Source organism: Melozone crissalis, unplaced genomic scaffold (genome assembly GCF_028551555.1).
Source record: "Melozone crissalis strain CALT ecotype California unplaced genomic scaffold, PUWL_Pcris_2 ptg000018l_1, whole genome shotgun sequence".
NCBI lineage: Eukaryota > Metazoa > Chordata > Aves > Passeriformes > Passerellidae > Melozone > Melozone crissalis.
Genome location: NW_026535796.1, coordinates 30,958,613 through 30,974,972, shown reverse-complemented (window position 1 = coordinate 30,974,972; position 16,360 = coordinate 30,958,613). Strand labels below are relative to the sequence as shown.

The window sequence follows — 16,360 nt, the reverse complement described above, 5'->3', positions numbered from 1 at the left end:
TCACACATAAGGGCTGTTCCTCCACCAAGACTGTTCTGCTGCTGACTTCTGATCTTTTTACTTACGGCATTCTGCTGCCTCTCTCATTCTTCACAGTAACACAATTCTACAGCCCTCACTTCAGTATCACAAGAAAGTAACTTTATTTATACAGGCTTAAGTAGATTGCAGAGAATAGATGATCATGTTATTTCAGGGGCTTATTTAACTGACACTCAAATTTCCTACTACTCTCCATGATCACACAGTACAGAATGTATCTTTTTACATTGTATTTACATATCCTATGATGTAATTTAGAAAATATGTTAGCTACTGCTCAGTAAAACACTATAATTACTGCTGAAATAACCACAGTGGTGTGGACTGTGTTGACAAAATAATAAGAACAAAGCCTAGGAAATGTAAGTATTAGTGTTAACAATTTATATAAAGACTAATAACTAAAACTGAAACAACAAGACTAGAAATGTATCTAAGGTAAGGAGTTTCTACCTCTGCCATTAAATCAAGTAATGATGATTTAATTGCCAAAAGATACATTAAACACATCACATCTTGCTGTTACCAGGAAAGTAATAACAACAAATAAAAGTGATTCTCTGGGAAATTATTTGGTGTTAGCAAACTCTTGAAGAAAATTCAAAAATACAAAGAAAGAAATCTCTCCGTAATCTCATTTCAGATTGAAGATGTCATGGTGCACTAAGTAAATCAAAACAGCTCTCAAGATGGAAGGTGTAGAATTTGAAGGCATATAGCTAGTGACAACTACAAGAAAGGCTAGAGGGAAGGCCAGATAACTCCGTTTCCCTTTGGAAACCTGAGCAGTTAGGTCTCACAGAGCACTTGCAGGTAGAATAATAGAACAATTTTTAAGAAAGAATAAACAGGCATTTAAAACTACAAAACGTGAAAGAAAGAACTGCAGTTATTTTCTAAGAAGAAATAGAAACATTTTTTAAGCGAGACAGCAAGGATTTCTACTACAATATTCATAAGCTGAAGAAAACTAGATGTTGAAAGAAACCAGGAACTGGTGACTTGACAGAAACTTTTTACACCAAGCTGGATTTTGAGTTGAGCTCACATTTCTAGTTGAAGACTTTGACACAAGTTGGTGGCCTCAGACCAATTCTCAGCAGACAAGCATATATCAACTGCAGGGTGCTCTACACTGATTCCTGTCACAAGGCAAGGAAAACTGATCAGTCTTAGGAGTCAGACTCTGAAATCTACTGATACTTCATGCCAGGTTTGAGCATCTCTCTGAAACAATGGAGAAAAGAGCTTTTTAGAACTGTCTGTTCTGATTCTACTCCATTTTTTCCCTTGTAAAAGGTAGCTAACTGTAAGGAGAAGTTTACAGATTATCATGCTGTAAGAAGTAAAACAAAATAGCCTGGAATAAGATGCAAATATTTTCAGATTGGCTGAATGAAAAGTTGCCAGGAGGCTAACAAACATGTTGAAAAATCTAAGTCAGTAGGTGTGTATTTACCAGAAGCTGAATGTGGTCTCTCTACCTCTTCTTTCTTGTCTTTATCTCCTCCCCATTAAGACTGTTTTGAAAAGTTTGTGTGTGCCTGGTCATGGCTGGGGAGGTGAATACAAACTTCACTGAAATGTCAAATGATTTATGTAAATTTCCACATAAGCTCACAATCACACAATCCTCCCCAAAAAACAAAACAAAACTAAAAATTGGTACAACCAAACCCCAGAAACAAACAAACAAACAAACCCTACACAAACCTGCATGCCAAATCACTTGAAAAACTTATTCAGGGAAGGTATAGATTTGATCACCATGTGGGGTGGTTCACTAACAGCAGTGATCTTACTTATCCAACTTCAATGCAAAATAAATGTTGGCACAGAAACAAAAATTTCAGGGTTGAAACTAAAAAATAAAAAATAATAAAAAAATTAGAATGAATTATGTTCCAGGCTTAAGATGGATAATATAATCTCAAATGATCTCAATATGCTTAATACAATGATGATCACTACGCTGAGCACTGGGAACCAGGTCGTGGCAAAGAATAAAAGAAAATTGTATTAATCGCAATCTCCAAAGGCAGGCCATAAAAGACATATCACACACACTGAAAAATAATTCATTAAACTATATCCCAGCTGGAAGTAGTGAAAAACAAACAGAATAAAAAGACACTAAGCAGCAGGGAGAAATAAACTTTATGGAACTGTCAAAGCATGAACAATAGGAGGGGAAAAAAAGAGAAAGAAACAATAAATGTGTTTGGTTTATTGGTAAAATAGCCACATTAGGACAGACATGAGAATTAAATTTAAAGCAAAACCTGACAATGCCAAGGTTGAAGTATCAAAATTATCCTATTGCAGTTCAGGACATCCAGTACTTGCAAATTGCGGCTTGGCAGTATCTCGCAATGAGAGAAACATCACTAAATGCTAATCACTCATGGAACATCAGGCACATCTCTTATGTAGCACAAGATGAAGTGAAAGTGAAAATGTCCACATTTCAGGATTGATTGATAAAGCAAAAGTATGCATAGCCCTCATAGGGGAAGAAGAACACTTTTTCAGCTAGCTTGTCTCTCGGTTTGATTTAGTGATGAAAAGCAGTACTTTGCATAAACATTTCCAAGAGCCCTTTTGTAACGTTACATACCTCTTTCTATTTTTTTCTTTTTGAGGAACAGATGGGAGAAGGGAACACTATAGTAATGCATTCATTGTATAATAGAATTAAAAATAAGGAAAACCACCACAAAATATTTTCCATTTAAAGAAATTAATACCAGCCACTTTGAGTCTTTGTTAGCAAAGTTTAAATAATTTTTTTTCTCCACTTTTGACTTTGTCAGTTTTTTGCACCCCAAAAGCATCATTTACAATAATGTTTGTCAGCCACAGGTTTTACAGGCTTCATCTGGAGCTGTGTTTTATCAGTACAGATGAAAATGTGGCCCAAAGTATATGGGCAAAGCGGCATCCAAAGCCACTGGCAACTTTTGAAAATTTCAGCCTATTCATCTACCAGGTCCTGCTGCAACTGATCATCTTTATAAGCAGAGATGCCAGTGGGTACATATGTATGGAAATATTAGCAATGTACAAATGGTAGCGCACTGTAAATGTAAATTATGTCAATCTTTCCATTTGATCCTCAGTTAATTAATTTTTTTTATATGCACTGAATACCACAGAAGGATGAAGAATTTTTCAGATGTTCCAGACAGATTATAGGTGCCTAGCTTTCAGTAAAACACAGAGGAAGCTGAGGCCCCAGATTGCTTTGGATTCTTTCATGTCACTGTTACAAAGTATTAAATCCATTATAATTGAACATAAGTCATCCACCAGTCATTGACACATGACAAAACCGACCTTAAACTATGAATTACTGACTTTACTGAATGAAAGCATGTTTTTTCAATTAAAAAAATGCTGTATAGCCCGGATACGGTTTTATGAAGACTCAGTAAGGATCCATGGTAAATGTTCTCACATAAGACATTAAGCATCTGCAAATGCCAAAGTCTTGGATGGTAATTCTTTCTCTCTCTCTTTTTCCCCTTTGACACCCTGAATCCCTACTCCATGTTATGGACTAAAAAGCTGGAAATTATATCTTTGTAAAGCAAGACTGTTTTTCAGCTAGAGGAATGAATAAAATTATATTTGACACACAAAAATTTCTTTCCTCCACCCTCCTTTTTATAACTGAATGAGAGCCAAACTAATTTAAACCAAATCTGATTTAAAAATCCTGCTGAGCTGAGACTTTTAAATACCAAGTTTCAGCCTGGAGTGAATTTTTATGGCTGGGTTATAAACACCTGAAGCACAGCAGGTGCCATAGAAATATATACAGTTTGTGTTTTTATATTATTTCCTTAGTTTCAAAAGTAGGTTCTAGTCAAAGTGAGGGGTTTTTTCCTAATTTTAACTTGTTATGGCTATTACAGTTCAAACAAAATGCTTACAAACCAGAAGTAATTTGGTGTGAACACACACGTACAAATTTTATAGTTTACAAAATTATCCAATTGATACATTTAACATTTGGCTAAAAAATAGAAAACACTTCTGTAGGAAATTCTGTTGATAGTGATCAGAAAATGAAACCCCTGCCAGAGAAAGTTGGTTATAGCTTCTCTCAGCAGTGTGCTTGTGGTACTTTAATGCACTCTCTTAAGAGTCCTCAGTTCCATAATAACTTCAAGCTTCAGTCAAGCTCTTTTAAAAGAATAAGTACTCATTCAAAAAGTGATAAAGATGCTTTTATTCTTTAGTTAAACATATGTGTTCTTAATCTTTCAGCCTTGAGAGTGTAACTGTTTGGAAGTACTCTAGAAAATGTATCCACATCAAGTAACTGTGAGAATGCAAAGTGGATTTGTCAAGTTGCATTAAACTCTCCTGTCTGGACAATCTCACTCAGATGTAAAATATTTTTTATGCCTTTATATCTAATACATTTAGGAAGAAAAATTAATTTTAAAAAGTAAGAAATAAAAATTATTAATCCTGAAGAAGGGTTTGACTGTGTCAATTAGTACCTTTAGAGTAAAGCAAATGAGAACTTCACTTGCTGCTTGGTAGCTTAAACACACACACTCACTGCGAACCAGAACAGTTTCTCTTTGAATAACAGGTAGTCCTAAGTACACGACATTTACCAGGGAAATTGCACACACCTGGACTTTTCCTGTGAGTCACCTCATGTTACAGAAATTTACACCCTCTTTTATTTAACTTCTCTGCGCCTGCCCATAACCCAGTGCACTTTACTACTACATTTTATACTGAGTTTTGTTGTATCTTCCTGACTGACTTGAGAACTTCTGTGACTGGATTTTAAACAAACAAAAGTCTATCTTTTTATTGAAACCAGCATTGATTTTGAGGCCTGATTTTTAAAAAGCTTGCACATGGTTTTCCACTCACAATTTTCAGCTACAGATGTAGAGACTGCTCACACGTAAATGACTGTTACTGCATTTTAAAATATTTCCATGAAAACTTGCAGATGCAAGTGAAATAATTCTGCATTCAATTTTTTGCATAAACTGGTCTAAGTGGTCATCTTTAGGTTCCAGCCTATCAAGGCTTGTAAATAAAAACTGTTCTTGAAATGAAGCAGGCTGAGTTAGATGGAACTACTTAGGAATTTACAACTGAAACACATTTCAGTGGTGTCCTGATTAATACATTAGTAAAATTTCAAAATATCTTAAATGGATTTAGGAGCAGGTTCAGAACAGTATTTGGGACATCTTAATCCAAGAGTCTTGATCCCCAAGAGCTCTGTTAGTTGCCTCTGGAAATACTCACACACCTGATTCTCTGCCTTTCCAAGTTTCCACATCCTCAGTGCAGCTCAATGCCCATTTCACACAAAGCCCATGGCTGCCTGCTAGAAGTGACACACTTAGATTATGCCTTCTGGATAAGGCACTGGCAATGTGTCAGCTTGCTGACTTTTTTAAAATAAAAAATAAATTTAAAAACTACCATCAAAATGATTACTCAATAACCTATATAAACAGTCCTTAGAGGAAAGAATGAAAACATGGCTCCTTCTAGCAGATCATCAAAATTACCAAAGGGCAGGATTCATAGCAGAAAGGATCCCTTCAAATCCAAAGTCAGCCTGTAGGCTGGGAAAATGGGGGAGGACACAGTCTTCCAGTAAGGGAAAGAAACTTCAGTCTTCCCAGTGAGAAGTGGGAGCCATCTCCAGCTTCCCAGTATACAAACCAATCAGTAGATGAAGAGGGCTGGGGAGATGCTGATCCTTCTCCTTCAAGCAGTTTGTTCTGCAAAGGGACGTGAAAAAACCTTTCCAAAGCTTCACTTTGGAGGGTGCTTTCTGCCAGGAGAAGGCTGTGGGCTCTGCAGGAGTGGTTGCCTGGCCATACTATGTGACTGCTGCCCTCAGTGCTTCCTTAGGTCTAGCATCGCCCGACCCACCAGCGGCCAGGACACCGTTTGAGAGGTCAGACCTGCAGCAGGAGAAGCCCAGGCTAACACAGCTCCTGAGGTTGTTGCCTCCACCTGTACAAGTGACAGCTGAGACACTTGCCTGGCTGCACCTGCACTCCCACAATTCACAGTCTGCTATTTTAAAGTAAACATGCAAAATTTGAGTCTGAAAGAGGCAGGCTAGAAACTGCAGCTTTATTCATGATTTCCTTGGCTGTCTGTCCACCAAGAGAAGAATGAACTGTTGGGAATCCAAGCTTTCACACAGAGAGGGGCATTAGCGTCTAACTCCTGTAACATGAGCCATAGAGATACATCCTATGCCCTCATCTCCAGATAAACACAGTCTCCTGGAAAAAACATCGGCACGAGCACCAGGATAATCGTTGCTGTTCAGGCAAATCCAGCTAGGTCGCATAATGAACATGTTAATACAGAAAGAGAGGTAGCCTACACAAAATGGATAGGTTAATAAAGTCCTTCTTATTACCTTTCTCTCCCTGAGTTTGCCTTTGATGTGCCATGGGAAGGCTGAAGAGAGTGATTGCCACTGGGGATTTTGAGAGAAAGTAGCCTCCGGCTTAGTACAAAGCCTCAAGATTAGGGTAGAAGTGTGTAGACTAGGAGAATCTGCTAGCTAAACATTATCACATGTTCATTTTAATTTAAAATATGCAATTTCTTTTTTATTAATTCCATTTCCTTCAAGAACATGCATAGGTTACCAGATGCAGACATTCATGCACTAATATTAAAGGAAGAATAAGCACAGAAATCTTTTATCAATGAGATTGCTATTTGAAGGAACACAAAGATACTTCAGAATATAATAAAATCATTAGTACACACAATATTATGGGCTTTGACGAATGGTAAATTTTAAGTATTCCTCCAGAGATACAATTTGTCAGCCCAAAACCATCATTAGTCTGAATCATTCAGTTCTTATAAGGCTTAAGGTCTCCTTGCTGGTTGCTTAAACATGCGTTTACCTTCACATATTCACCTAAGGCTAGTTCATTTGAAAAGAGTTACCTATAAGGCAATAGCTAAGCACTAACAGAATGTTTTGCCAAACAGGAGCGGGTTTGAGCATTCAATACTCTGCATCTGCTGCTGGTGGGGGTTGGTGGTGTGGTTAATCCAGGTCTATCAGTTCTATCAACACACTGCAGCCACATGACAGAATTACATTAATACAGACTCTCTCTGCAGAGTCACCTCTGTTGACAAATCTTTTGAATGCTTACTTTAAACCATAAGATCTTATTCAGGAATTTCCTGTCTTCTTCCAGCCAGCATGAAGTTTGTATAAAAGGATAAAGCATTAACCTTCTGAAGAGCCTTTGACTAATCCAACCAAAATGTGATTGTGCATCCATGCCTAAATTAATACAAATCTATGGTACTCTTTTGATATTAATAATTAAATATCAGTGTTTGTTGAATCACAGCCCAAACGTATTTCCTCTGCAAAGTAGCTACTTCATTTTGTTGACAATAAATAAATGTTGGCCTCTGCACCCTTAGAGTTTATTTCTTATTCTAAAAAAAATTCAGTTTAATTTTCCATTTCTCTATTGTTTATTGAGAAGCAGAAACAAATACTTACATGCAAAATTAAAGGACAGAGCACTAGTCTGGAGAGAAAAACTCTTTTTGTTAAATATACTAATTGCCTAATTGAAAGCCTCTGATAATTTTTTTCACCTCCCTGTGCCTCAGTTCCCACATCTTTACCACAGAGAATTTGCCTGCCCCAATTTGAAAGCTTTTATAGATGTCTTATTAGTTAATCTGAGTTAATATCTTATCTGGGGCTAGTAAGTAAAAAATAATAGTACTTTTTCAACCAAGTTATGTATCTATAAGAGATAAAGAATAGCTTTTATAGCAAAATACCAAGAATTGTTTTGTATTGCTTTTAGTTTGTATTAGGACAGGAGATATGACTTTTTTAAAACCCACTTTGGTATGCACAATCCAATCTTTGGATTGTGTTCCTAACAAACATTAAAGTATTTTTTTCTGAAATAAAGAATAGCCTGACCTAATGTGCTCACTACTTTTGCAATCACAACAAAAAGGAAGTCATTTTAAAGGCTGCAATAATTTGGGTTACAAAATATTCATATGTATTTTAATTCTACTGGAAAAAAAAACCCTCAAACTAAACCAGAAACCATCATCAATTATGCCCCACATGTTACAAACTGTGCATTGATATATTATTACTTATGTTCTATACCATGAGACACATGGTGTATCACGAGCCACAATCATTCAATGATAATTTTCTATAAGCCCACAGAAAAGTCATAGCTCACAATGCCTCAGCTCAGGTCTTTTACCATAGAATAAGTTTAAATTAGAAAGCAGGTTCTAGAAACTCTGCTGAGACTAACTCTTAAATGCTGCTGACCATGAGAATTTACCTGTGCAATGGTAAAATGCACAAAATGCAAAAAAGACAGGAAGGACAACTTACTATGAAAATATGAACTATTTTCTCATCCTTGTAAGGATTTCCATAGTTGCTGCAAATGAGATTGTGTTATTACACAGATTAGTACCCTGCATTCTTGCTGGGTTTATCATTCAGGAATTTCATAGATTACTAGAAAACTAGTATGTGTAATTAATATATTTCACACATGGATAAACTAAGGTACAGAGAGATGGCTAAGACTAATTCTGAAAGATCACAGATTCATGAAATTGTCCATGATGAGGGTTAGAAAAGTCTGGCTTGAAAGATAGCACTAGTGCCAAGATCGAAGCTCTTCTGTTCCTGGCTTGTATACTCATGCTTTGTCAACACTTCCAGTCTACTACTCAGCTACTAGTACAGTTCAAAAAAATCCTACAACAGTTAAGGACAGCAATTTTAGTCCTTGAAACCTCCAGAACCTTTCTTTTAAATAATGCTAGGTTGACTTTACTCAAAGGCAAAACAAACAAACAAAAAAACCCCAAGCAAATCCAATGTTCAGTTCTTGCAATGCAATTTGTACAAGACCAGCACTGGCAAAGTAACCAACAAATATACTAACAACACAACAAGCAACTGAGATTACATTAAGCAACATGAGAATTAAGACATGAAGTGGGAAACCTTACTTAATGATATGTATTACACAAGTACCAAACAGCAGAACAATTTCAAATGGAGCTTCTAATTTTGAGAGGTTAGTATCTGTCCTGCCTATGGACACAGTTACAAAACTTTCAGTTTTAAAAGTGAATTCTAAGTAATTGTGTGATTGCAATTTTTTTCTTTCATTATTCAAATAATTTGTTTTCAGTAAAAAAAAAAAAATAGACTGTGTAACCTATCCAAGAAGAGACTAACAAGTGATTTAGGTCACTAAGCTGCTTAAAACTCCTTAATCTGTTGCTTCTGTGTCTGATTTATTCTCAGTTGCTTCAATGAAAATAGTGTAAAAAGTCATACCAGTATTAATAAACCTATATTAATTAGAACTGACATGGCATTGAGTTTTTTTAGCACATTTAAAGCAGTATATACTTCTGGAACCCTGACAACTTTTTCTTTTCTTTCATTTAATTGGAGTTCTCCAAAATGATTTTAAATCAAACAATATATCAGCCAAGAATGTGTCCCAAAGTCCAATTTGGCGGACCTTGTGGAAGGAAAATAGGGAAAAGAGAAAGGTGATATGTGCAATAGTAAAATAATCCAGCTCTGATCATTTTGATAGTAATGATAATTTCTAGTATCTTGGTTTCTGCTGATGTCTGAGATGCAATGAATTTTCTCACTCTCTGATGACTATTTCTAAAACTGCCTTTACTGGTTTTACATCTTAATAATACTGCAGTTATTTTCACATACTTAAATGTGTTTATGTAGCTGCACAAGTCTAAGAATAAAAGCAAAGCAAAGTTGGTAGGAAGATGACAGTGAACCTGAAAGCATGGTAATTATTTCTCCCAAATTTATCAGCTGTTGTAAACACAAAGCAACATTGAGACTATTACAATAGCCTTTTCCAGCTATCTAAGGCAAACTGCAAATGTTTCAGTGACTCTTCTACTTCTTTTACACTTTGCCCACTTGTGTTGTCGTCTGATTTAAGCTTGAATTAATGCAGATTGCCTGAGGGCTTGTACACTATGCAGTTTGCATGCATTTCTAAATCCCTTGTGAACTTCATAAGTTTATGCCACAGCTACAATGGCAATTGCTTCTTTGAAAGCAAAACATTTCTCCTCAGTCTGTCTTTTCCTTCTTTCTTTTTTGGGTATTTGGAACACCTACGTGTCAGGAAAGATGAATGCAAAGAGGCAAGTTGTGGGGCATGGCCCCTTGCCCTCCCTGGAAAGATTCCTTCAGATGTGGTAGAAGGCAGGCTGCGATAGATGGTGCCCAGCTCAACCTGCTACCTTGGCATCCAAGCCCTGATGGAACAGTTTGACCAACTAGTGAGCAGGCACAATGCCATCCAAGCATATGGACATGAGCACACGAGCCAAGTGACCATGTAGGAGAATCAAACATCTTTGCTGAGGGCAGGAGTCCCAGTCTGAAACATCCAAACAGCTGTCTATCCTGAAGTTTACATGCCTGTGGTTAAGGGGATGTGACATAGCTAATCCAGATTTTGGCTGGATTAATTTTAAAATACAAAAATTAGCTTTCTTGGCACAAAAGGCATTTTTGGGTCCTAGATACATATCAATGTCTCCAAAACAGTATTCCAAATTAATTCCCACCTGACATTTTGGAATTAAGCTGTGTGGTGAAATATCCAATGTGCTTTCTATGTGTTTTACTTGCATAAAGTATTAAAGAAATAAAGAATACTACAATTCCATACAACAAGGGGGAGTAATTTCTTTATCAGGGGCCACTTATAGCCCTATTTTTCCAGCAGGCTCTGAAGCATTAACTTTTTCAATTGGAAAAACAACTCTTTCTACAAATTAGAAAACCAAAAAATAATTCAAAATTGTTTATCAATAATTATTTATCAATAAAATGATTTAACATAAATGCTACTGAAATGTACACTGCTACTGAATTGACATTATGAAATTCTGTATGTTGGGAATTCCTTATATTTTGATGCTACCTTTCAATATTCAGTGATTATAGATGTACAAAGAGATTACTTTTATTGCTAATGGCAAAGAGCAACATCACAAAAGCACCATATATGTATTGATGATAGCAAACAGTAAGATGGTCAAAAGTGATTAAATAATTTAGTAGTCTGAATCTAACTTTCCAAAGTAAAATAACTATTAATTGCAGATTCACAGTAAGTACCTCCTCTCACTGGAATCCGTAGATTATAGGGATCTAAATATAATATTTTAATATTTGGGGCTGAAGCATCACTCCAAGTAAGATAAAGAGGGTAATACATCGTAAACCAATTTTTTAGATATTTTATTCTAAACTTCAGACAACTCTTGTACCAAGAAGGAAAGAATATACAGTTTTCATTACAGAAAAAAAGTGAGTTTATATGCAGCTTCTTTCAGTACTCTGATTACCTGAAATCGAAGGAGTCAAAAGTACTGTAAGCAGCTCTCATGTTCCAATAGGAAATCGAGCCATAAAAAATACAAAACAGTAGATCTAAGATTGCTTCTTACAAATTCATAGGGATTTAAGGCCTGAAAATTATCAGTACAATTTAGAGAAATATTTTAGAAGCCTGGTTAAAAACAAGATCTGGATGTGATTATTATGCAGTACAAACAAGAACAACAAAAAGCCCCACCAAAACCCCCCAAAACAAAACAAAAAAAATGCCAAAACCAAAATAAAAAAAATCAACAAACCTACACGCTTTTCAACACAGAGCCAGCAATTTTAACACCTCCTCATTTTGAAGAGCTGGTAGTATTCTAGCTTCTTACTGTAATCTATTAGATAGCTTACATGTAAATGGGGTTTTTGTTTTTTCGTCATAAACCCTTCAAAAATACATAGCCACCATTTCCTTTCTGCAGCAAATGCAACTAATTTCACTCTATAAAGTGATCAAAATCTCTATCGTTTTCTAGATGCGCAGTTAAAAAAAAACAAACACAACCAAAGTTAATTTTTCCTCCAACTTTAGCCACAAAAAATTCACAATAAATACCTAATTCTGGATGTGTTTCTTCAAAACTAAAACTTAGCAGCATATGTTGAAATTACCAAACATGAGATCTGAAGTTTGGATTAAGAACCAAAACCCCCCAACACTGGGCTGGGTAGCGTCCAACTGTTCTGTCCCTTGTTTAAGGGTTTAAACAGGGTGTTCTAGAGCAGAGAGAAACCCTGTGCAATTCAGATTGATAGCATTTACAGAAAATTAAACTGCCTGTGATTCTTGGAAGAACTGTGATCATATTTTAGTGTGGGCTAAAACTGTAAATTTCAGATTATGTTCAAAATTTGACATCAAAGGTGGTTCAGATATATGGCTACAGTAAAGTTTCATCCCTTTTAAATGTGCCTCCATTGCAAGGATAAGTAAAAAAATCATTACAATTTATGCACAGGGCTGTAAGAGTAATTTTCTTGCTTAAGTCTCCAATTGCTGCAACCCCTTATCACAGAAAAATAAAAAGCTATCCCAGTTCAGTTGAAAAAAACTTTTTCACTTCTCTCTTGGGAGAATCTGAACTCAAGATGTGAAGTGTTCTGAGTTCAGGCAGTATCTACTTCTCCTGTTGACACTATTGGATTATGCATAAACAACTGAACACACGGTGCAAGGGTTTCCCTATCCTGACAAGCTGCTTTCACTCCCAAGATTAAAAAAAAAAAATTATTCTTGTTCAGTGTTTCAATGACTCTGAATCTATTTCTTACAAAACAGAAAATCTACAAAACAAAGATTCCAAGAGGAAGTCTCTTTGAGCTTACATGCAGGCTACTCACCTGAGAGGAGTAGACACTTGCATGCAAATTAATTTGGCTGCCTGATAGAAAATTGCTTATTTGCAAAATGTTTTGGGGGTACTAAAACAGACCATTTCAGAAGACTTCTAAAAATATTCTCAAACAATATGCTCTTTCTTATCCATATGGCTTATAACATACACAGTAGTGCAAGAAAAGTGGGGATAAAATAACAATTGGAGTTATAAATTCCATTATAAACTCCTGTAAATGCACAGTGGAAAATTTCACTAGACACTGAGTATCAGCAGCAATTACATGGCAGAACTGAAGAGCAGGAAGATTTTTTTAATTGCTCTTTATTTAGCAAGACTATCATGCTCTCTCATTAAGTGATACAAAAATGAAAGTGAGTACAGAATAGTGAATCCTAAACAGATATCTTTAATATTTTCACCAAAGGAACACTTATTCAACTGTTCACAAAATCACATAAACACATGGACTTAAATCTGTTCAGAACTTCTGCAATCCTCTTTGTCTTGCATACACCTTCACCAATTATTCTTACACGATAAATAATGTATATATGGAGTCTTCCCATGTTTTATACCACACTTCATAGGGTAAGAGGCAGTCATAGGTGTATGAAGCTCAAACTGTGAAGCTGGCTTCCCCAGGGAGCCTCCAGCCGCATACAAGGGAGACACAAACAAGCACAGTGAAAATAGGGTACAGGGAGATTTTCTGTCTTTTTCAGTTTGGACTGGGAAAATATGAAACTATCTGCCCGAGTATTAAATTATAAGTATTAGCGATAAAGTGTTTATGTTTTGCTGAGACGAAACTGAAAATTAACCAGAAAACAAAATAAATTAACAGGCTGCTTCAGATGTTTGTGAAATCCTATAAGGAGAGAAAAGAGAAGAGGTTCTGAGGTAAACTTTAGAAAGATACGAAGAGAGCACAAAGTCAACTGCTTTCTACTAAACTCTGAAAAGCCAGGAGGAAGCAACAAAGATAAGTAATGGAAAAAACCACGAATATGATTCTGGAGAGGGGGACATAGTTCCAACACAGAAAGTTTTATGTGCTGTTGCTTTTGAGTGGGTGAGAAACTTTATATTTAAATTTGAGGACAAAATGCCACGGAAAAGGAAGAAAGAGACTAATCACAGGTATGATCTTTAGACTTCTTTATGTCTTGATAGTGGATACTTAAAAATTTAATAAACCTTAGAAGAAAAGCAGAAAATTGAAGCTATTGTTGAATACAGCTGGCAGTTTCTAAGAAGGTGTTTCTGCAGGCAGAGAAATAATCTCATTCTGCATCAGTTTTCAGTGCTATGCAAGGCACTTCAGTTTTTACCTAGGTAGCTCTTAATAGTATGTACTTTGACTACTTCTTTGAGCACAGTCCTCTCAAACTCTTCCCTTGCAGAAAGAGGACTGCACAAAACACTCGGCTGGAAGCTAAAGGAAGAAGGAGAATCCAGGAGGAGATAGCCATTCCCCAAATGGATTCAGCATGGATCAACACAGTCTAATTTGCTGACCTTTTGGCTGCCCTCTACAACTTATTTATCTACTGAGCTTTCCCCTGAGATTAGAGGCAATTTTGATCTTTAGGGCTTCAATGAAAGAAAATTCCTCATCAACACATATATTGCTTTTTCAGCTCTGCCTTTATTTAATATAATTATCCTAAGGATAATAGCTATATAGTATAAATTGAAAACCAGTATGTAATAAGGAGAGAAATTCCAGAAACAGATTTGGTAAGGACTTAAAACCTTCTAGGAAATAATGGGTACATAAGCAGCATAGTAACCCAGTTGTTCTGGGAATACACTTAAAAATATTACAAAAATTACACCATGTTTCTAGAACATGGTGCCTTTTACTGTAGGGTTCCCCTCCATTTCTCTCTCCTTTATAAGTGAAAAAAAATTGATAGTGATAGTAGCTGGTAGTGATAGACACTTCATTATTTGTGTTTTAACTTGCTAACAGGAACATGCTAACTTTCCAAATTACAGAAAGCATGCAAATTAGTTTTTTCCAGTATACCTGCATTTCCTTCTCTGCTACATGTGTAAACCTACATGCCATGAAGGAGCTTGAAAATTTACATCTTTCACAGTCATTTCTAAATTCACCACTTGATAACATTTCATGAAGTGATTTTTTTCAATAGAACTATTTTGTATTGAAAATTTCTTTTCAGTTTGAATAATAATCTATGTAAAAATGCAACAAGCTAATATAAAAAGGTAATAGAAAAAAAAAGGTTTTGCAAACCTACATATGGGTTTCTAAAACTCTAAAGGAATTAAATATCAGAAGACTTTCAAAAACGTAATATTAATTGTTGTGTACTGCAAATACAAATCCTGAGGTGTAATCCAGCTGAACCACAAAGAATTTGTCAGAAGACAGATAGCAGAATCTTCCAGTATTATGTGTCAACCCAAATTACAAGATGATTTTTCTTCCCCCTCAAGAAAGGCATTGTACTTGGTCATGGAATAATTCATTTTTTAAAAATTACAGATCCAGAATTTCTGGACTGAAGAGACTACTATTATGTGAAGCCATGAGTTGTTGGAAGCAGTTTCCCACAAATACCATGGGACCTGTATGTGCCTGAAGAAACAAAAAAAATAAGACTTCACACCTTAAAGTCTAGTCATTATTTCCTTCTTTCCTTCCTTCCTTCCTTGCATTAAGGTGGAGGGTCTTGGTAAACAAAAAAGGGCCACCAGTTAAAGGTTGTCTTGGTAAGAAATCTATTTTTTACATACATTCCTCATCCAGGTTCATAATTTCTTATCCTCACTTTGCCTTCAATTCACCAGAAATTAATTTCTTGCTTCCATCCAGCATGTACAATGCTGTAACTCCTGTTCCCTGTAATTTCCTTTCTCAGTTCATTCCCTTGACTGCTCCCTTACAAGCTTGCCTCTCCTCTACAGAGTGTGCTGTGCAGAGCATGAGGATGGGGCTGGAAATGTTGGCCATTTCTCTCTGAGCACTGGCTAGAGCAGTGGGTTGCATGGCATCCTGCTCCCAACCCAGTGGTAACTCATGCTTTTTTAGTATCTCCTCTAGTGCATGAGTTTTACACTGTCCTTTTTAGCTGGATAACATCCAATCTTTTAGTTGGGCTTACCTCTCATCGAATTCCTTCCTTAGAACAGAATTCCCTAAGATTATTAATCACATTCACCAGAAGAAATACTGCATACAGGTCTGGTGTCCCCAGCATAAGCAGTGCATGGAACAGTTGGAGCATGTCCAGGGGAGGGCCACAAAGTTGATAAGAGGACTGAAGCACCTCCCCTATGGAGATGGGCTGAGAAAGTTGGGGCTGTTCAGCCTAGAGAAGGTTGCATGGAGACCTCACTGCAACCTTCCAGTATCTGAACAGGGGTTACGGGGAAGCTGGAGAGGGACTCTTCATCGGGAACTGTAGTGCCAGGACAAGGAGTAATGGGTACAAATTGAAGGAGGGGA

The 16,360-nt window shown here is 36.3% G+C and overlaps 1 protein-coding gene across 3 annotated transcripts in view; it reads right to left on the bottom strand.

Moving 5' to 3' along the window:
• Positions 1 to 16,360, bottom strand: part of NPAS3 (neuronal PAS domain protein 3) — a 592,966-nt gene that overhangs the window by 312,664 nt on the left and 263,942 nt on the right. The window lies entirely within an intron of this gene.